Below are 7,193 nucleotides of genomic sequence, written 5' to 3' on the forward strand. Positions count from 1 at the left end.
ACAGTCTGGATATTCAGATGTTACGTTTTTGATGAAACGTTTCAAAAATCCTGGTTTAGTGTCTCCAATAACAAACGGATATTCATCAATATCTACTGCTATGTGCCATTCACAACGATTTTTATAATTGTCTATCGAATGTTGATACGCCGATACTGGAGTATTATTGTGCCAGTCGTGATACAAAACCTCCTTTGGGTCAAACATCTTTCTACACCAATATTCTAGTTTTTCACCGATCTCTTCATACGTGTCATATAAGTAGACTTCATCTACCCCGGCATACTGCATGTAGCGTATCCATTGTTCGACCTCATATATTGTTAGTTCTGGCTTATCTCCGCGGTATATCCGTACCATCAAGACAGCACCAATGCAAAATATGTCTCCCACTGTTATTTCCTTGTCAACATCTGTATTAACTATCACCTTTTTAACTTGTCCGACACGTGCCGAGTCAATCACATGAAATCTCTCTTCGAGTCTCTGAACGCTTACAAACAAAACATAAATTATTAATATCCATGCAGGCAATGCGTACATAAAAATTTTGCTTTCTTTCCTTAAGAAAACCATGTTAAAACTGTTTGCTTGATTATAAGCATTATCTTAATATGCATGCAGTGCATATTTTCACAGGCATGTTTAAAATAATACGAAAGCCTTTGAAGGTAAGATCTATAAAATAAAAAAAAATCAGGTATCAAACGAAAAATTAACCCGTGTATATAAGCCAGCATAAGCCATCTGAATAAGAGCCAAAACAATTTTTTGCCTTTTTTACCCAAAGTGTAACATGCAATGAATTTAACAACCATGGAAATATGGCCATTTTAGTTAACTATTCCTTGAGTAATGATTGTGAATAAATGCAATAAAAAATGCCTTAAACATGACTTAATTCTTATATTCGTAATAATTGACAATCAAACATAATGATTTGATATTTGACATCTAAGTGTAACCTTGTGTTTGGTTCTTGTGGACAAACCTGTATTAAGAAGTCCCAAATTTCTGCCGAAATTATTGTCTGTACAGATCTTTCGCATCTAAGCCAGATGACCATTGCTACGAATCTGGTTCTTACATAGTCTATACGATTGAAGCTGATATTTTGGTAAAGTTATTTCAAATCCCTAAATATCCTGCGAAGTTGAAATCCGGACAATATTGCATTAAGATACTTATATATGCGCATACACCGGACTGCAATTTTGACGGCTATGTCCACACAATCACATGCAGAAACAAAATGAATGTCAAAGTTTGTAGAAAATGTGTCAACTTCCCAGTCCATGTGTCATTATCAAAATAGACAAAAAGAATCTAAGACTTACTCTTTATTTTCATGATCTTTAAGGTACCAGTACTTGGATGAAATCAAAATTAAATAAAAATGTTATTTTCAAAAAACATTGATTTACATGTTATTTACTTTGTAACCTAACTATGTCGCATTACCTGCTTCGTCCTGTCCCCGTTGTTTTGTCCGAACGACCGTTTGTTTCCTGTTCATTCGTACGATCTTTTCTTTTTTAATTAATTAATTCATTCATTCATTTATTCATTCATTCATTCATTCATTCTTTTGTCCATTCTGTCAGGTTTTTATTCATGCAGTCAATAAGTCGATTTTTCGTTTAGAAGAAAGTACGTACATGTATTCTGATGCAGACCAAAATAGCTTTGACTTTATTTTGAAATATGTGTACAGCCGTGTAGTATGAATTCATTTAAACAACTTACATTAACCACAAAGTTAAGTTTCACTATCGGCGCGGATATAAGGAAACAAGTTATTGTCAACCTTAGTCATAAACTTGAAGTTTTTATGTAAGTTAGCAAACATATTTGGACTATGGCACTTTCTGTTAAAAAAGATCCTCCGGGAAATCTTTATAGGAATATTCATGACTTGGATAAACTTGAAATTTCGAAAGGAAAAAGACGCGCGTTGAATGAATGTGCCAAGGCTGTATTAGATATAAATGTGGACCAAATTTCATCAAAACATGTCTCATCTGTTCATGGAAATTTCAATTGTGACGAGATTGTTGTAGTTTTGATAAAGTTTGCCGAGATTACACTGAATGTCATTGACCTTTGTCAACTAGCATCGCTGCAGTGGAGCTTAGTATGTAACAGTGTGGTTGGGTTGATAGGTTACGTCTTTATATCAGATGTGGCATCCATGGTCCTACAAAGATTTACTAGATCTAACGCGATAGAAGAAGATTTCAAGGCGCGGTGCCGATCAACAAGCTCAAAGGTCTCTCAGTGCATAACCTACATGCAGGGTTTGCCAAAACCAGACGAGTTGGATGACAACACTAGGAAGCTTCATCTGCAATTGATGGCGAGCGATGTGCCAGTTCATACTGGGTTAGATGAACTTCTTGCACTAGGAGTTAAAATCACGGACATGTTGAAGAACTCGGAGGGAAACAACTTCCACCTTCTAAAGGAGAAAGTACAACTTTACTGTTGCTTGGCAACTTTCCGGGAATTATTTTTTCTGTACCGTTTCGCCATCCAAAGTACATTTAAAGTAGACGCTCAAGCTGTGAAACATGTATGCGATTCTCAACGAAAACATGACGAAACAGTTTTAAAATTTCTTTACATGCCAACGGAATCAACAGGTATTTTCTTCTGTAAATATTCTAGTTCAGATTGGCCAGTCATCAGATCGTTCTTAGATAGGCGAGGGTTACATCCGGAGGTTCTTAACGAACTAAGTGGAGCGTATGTTCAGATTAGGTCTATGTACTTCAATGACCGGTGCCTGTGTGTCCGCAAGTCGCATTTCGGTGGCAATGAGTGTCTTCGATGTGAAAACAACCCAGACGAGCAGGGCACATTGTTTCAATTACTAGGTGGGATGGATAACGTTTTTCAATTTTGCCGTGTGAAGGCAACATACCTTGTCACATTTCAGACAAAGGTTTAAGTATTGAAATTTCTACAGGGTCAATTTTTTCTAATGCCGGGCGTTGGTGTATTCAGAAAATAAAATCGGACTCACCAAACGGTACACCATCTTACGTGATTACACTTGCAGCAGACGATCGCCGATATATGTGTGTAAATCAGATTTGCGGGCAAGTTTCTGCTAAGCCCTTGTCGAACGTTGGACCAAGATTTTTATGGCAGTTGGTGAATGCTGAAGAAAAGTACTTTAGCAAATTGGATCATAAAAGCAGTAATAAATTGAACATAAGGTATTTCTTAAATTAAAGGCTTATGGAATAATAAATCTTTTAAGAGAAAGCGATTAAACATGTTGCACAAAAAGATGCAAAGAAACTAGTTGATAAAGAAACATTCGGAATAACACGAATAATTTGTCCAAGTATATACACTGTTTCATTCAATGCCATGACTTAGGCTCCAGGATGATCAATAAATATGATGACTAACTAATTCTTTACAACATCTGAGAATTGTGTCTTCAGATTTTATGATTTTTGTCACATTTTTGTCACGAAATTTTTTTAATTGTTTTAAAAAAGTAAAGAAATTGTCTAGGGAACACAGAAAGTAATTTACACATTGCAAACGGCACTTAAAATCTATGAAAATAGGTCAGAAAATGCAAATGTAGACCTTATTAATGCAGTAGAAATATGGTGTTGAATTCTGAAAAATAAGACTTATATTACATGTAACTTTTTCCTTGCATTTTTAATATCTTTACTTTTCTTTAAATCTTGTTCACAAGGTTGATTTTATAGTTTTCACTTTATTCATGTTACATTGATGGATAAGAAAGAAAAGAAAAGAGCTGATCATTTTTCATGATGTAATAAAAGAGCAAAAAAAGGGAATTTTAGATATGCACTTACTCAAGATAACTCCAAAAAAGAGATACAAGATAAGGATTTAGGATTTCTTATTGATTTAAGAAAACATGATAAACTGACGTCCGAGTATTTGTACATACAGGTAGTGTCGATTGCAAAAACATTTTTTTTAACTTTTATTAATAGAGCAGCTAATCAAAGTTGCAACAATATTTTTATCACTAATCACATTTGCTTGAACTTTCACAATTCAGAAACCGAAGGTCACAAAAGTACCATCGCTTTCCAAAGAGTCTAACGCAAATGATTACAAATGTACAAAAGTATAGAACACGCAATCCCTAAAGAACACTTAAAATGGTAAAATTGATGCAAACTCGGTTTGATTGAGCCTGTTTATGGACAGTAGAGGTAATTTGCAAGCTGTCATCAAAGGTTTGACCGAGAGAATGGTTAGACTGGATTTTTTATTTGATTTGATTTTAATTGACATTTATAAAGCTAATGCATGTATGTTGTCCAGAATACCACATAGAAGATACTGTTTTAAGTGCATTTTACTATAATTGTAAAAACATATTACTTTTAGGTAAACAGTATTATTATGAGGCATGTCGATGATAAATTGCGGATGCATTATCATTACTTTCGTCTCTTAGAAAAAAGAGTTGTTTTTTTGGGGATTCTGTTTTTCTTTATCGTATTGCTTTTGAGAATCTTTGCTTGATGTTTTGTTTCTCAAAATTAAAATTCAGAAAACCTTTGATTTTATTGAATTTGGCGCCAGTTGTAATACTTTTAAGATCACAAATCGGGTAAAAGAACTGTTTCTATATTTTCTTGAGGTACTTAACAATTGATTTGCTTTTGTGACCAATAAATATTCTAAATTTGGTTGGAAAACAATTGACATGTGGCACATCAAGTGCCGTCAACTGTAATGTCTACGTCAAGTCTGACATTTCAGTCCATCACATGTTGTCAGTACTCAAATGAAAGCAAGGTCTGTAAACTAAAACCGTCCTTGCTGAGCTCAATGTGTTGTTTATAAGAAACAGTTCGTTGATATAAACGCATACGTGAACATTCAACTGGCGAATAGGAATCGTCATCTGGTGTTGATTAGATGACTTTGATTATTAGTTTGCCCAATTTTCACTGCACTATTGTTATACATTTTTCTTGTCCCTTGAGATCATTGATTCCAGCACATTGAGTGTTGAAGATGAAAATTAAATACCGCTCAAGGCGGTGTTAGGGGGCTGAGGGATGTTGCAATTTTCCATATTCCTCATGAGTAGACTCAATCAAAGCAAGCCGCATTGTTCGTGTACTTTTGTTGTAATAAATGCTTCCGAGAGTTTCCCTTTTTCTAGACTTTTTGTTTTGACATAATTCTTTTGTTTTTCACTCTGAACAAAAATTGTAATAGAACGAGGGCGCCTATCAATGAAAAATGCCTTATTTTGTCCCCAATAACGTAATTTGACTTTTTTTCACAGATTTTCAAATAATAGCCATGCACTCTCTATTCACAGTTGTAGTCTTCTTTAGGTACTAGTTGTCACTCTGAATTCACGACTTTGTTTCCAGCTAAAAGGTTCTTTAGTTTAAGATATAACCAAAAGTCACAAACTGTGTGCTTATGGTGAAGCTGTAATTTAATTCTTATTTTAAGTAATGAATTATGGTTCTGTTTTCTACAACTAAAACATAGTTATTGTTATGAAATATGTTGATTGCATGACTGTTAAGTTTTTGTTGCACACACCTCGTTTAGGGTATTATCATTAAATTTATTACGAACTTATGATTAATATATCAAGCTGCAGAAACTTAACTACATCCTGACATATTTTCATTTACTGTATTAACCTATATAGAAAGCCATACACAGTATGCAGAATAGCCAAAACAACAACAGCAGAATTTCTTCTTTAGGATAAGATGTGTCGATAAATAGAAGAATGCACTCCTAGCACCGGCTTAAGCAGAATTCAACATTAAAACACAAAATTGTTGAAATTTTGAAACTAGAAAATTTCAAAGATATGTTCATGTTCATACGGCGGTTATCATGGAACCTTCAACATGACTTTCGTGTCATTCCATGAAAAGCGGCATATGGTTCCCAAGTAAAATAAAGCGTGTGCCATAAACGAGAAAATAATGGGCGGAACAAAACAAAATGAAATTTTGAAAGAGGATCAGAGGTTATGAAGCCTGCATATCACAGATAAGACATCAAAAGAAAAATTTAATAAAAGAATTATTTATCAAAGGCTCAGCAACACTCTTTTATCGAAAGCTAAAGGTCGTTAAATCAATAGTGGTTGAATGAATGATTCTTCGAGAGCAATAAAATGAAAACAAATAGTTAAAAATAGAAGACTTGGTTGTTTGAGTCTGTTTATGAGAAATAATTAAATCTTAAAGAACATCTTTTTTGTGTGTTCTTTGGGGGAAATTTTTTCTCTAACCCAAATTTCCTTTTTCTCGTAAAAAAATTACAAAACAAAAAAATTCCTAAAGGTCTAAAACAACTTTAAAAACACAAACGTTTTTTTAAATTTAATTCAAATCATGATATTAATTTAATACTCAAAAACCCCTTATGCTTTTTCCTTTTTTCCCCCCATTCAAAAACCAAATTTGCCCCAAAAAAACCCAAGAAAACTAGCTCTACAATAAAAATCAAACTTGAAACTTATCAAAGTGTTTCCTCTGTACTGTGGGGGACACTGAAAAAGTCGCCCAAAGCCCAGAAATTTTTAATAAGAGATTTTTTAAATAATTTCCCGGGACATTTAAATTTAGTTTCAGAAAATAAATTTTTGTAGTGTTTTCAAGTGTACCCGGTCGTGGAGGGTTTTGCTTCCCATTTTTCTAAAACTGTCTCATTTAATGTGAGCTTGCAAATGTTTTTATTTTGCAGTAGTGGGCATTCTTTAAAATTAGATCTTTAAGGAAAGTTCAAAACGGCAAAATAGGAAGTGTTGTAGGTTTGGTTTGATTGACCCTGTTCATGGACGGTACTACCAAGTGCAAACTGCATTAAACCTCATAAATGAATATTTTTTGGCCTTCTGTTCAGCTATATATTAGCTACATAATGGAAATTGAAACCGATAATAAAAAGTTTTTAAAAAAATGAAACATTAGCGTTTCTGAGGTATAATTGGTCTTTAAAAATTTCCATTGTTTTATATTTTATTGCATCAAAATGTTCTCAAATCTCATATTCATGGCCCACTGTGTGACTTAATTTTCATTTTCATTGTTTTTCTACTTTCAAATAAAATAAGTAATATATTATGAAAACGTGATTTTCAAAGCCTAACATGGAATGCAATCTTTTTAATAAAATAAATAATATATTATGAAAATATA

The sequence above is a fragment of the Ruditapes philippinarum genome, unplaced genomic scaffold, assembly GCF_026571515.1.
Source record: "Ruditapes philippinarum isolate M1 unplaced genomic scaffold, ASM2657151v2 ctg7059_1_1_1_1, whole genome shotgun sequence".
Classification (NCBI taxonomy): Eukaryota; Metazoa; Mollusca; class Bivalvia; order Venerida; family Veneridae; genus Ruditapes; species Ruditapes philippinarum.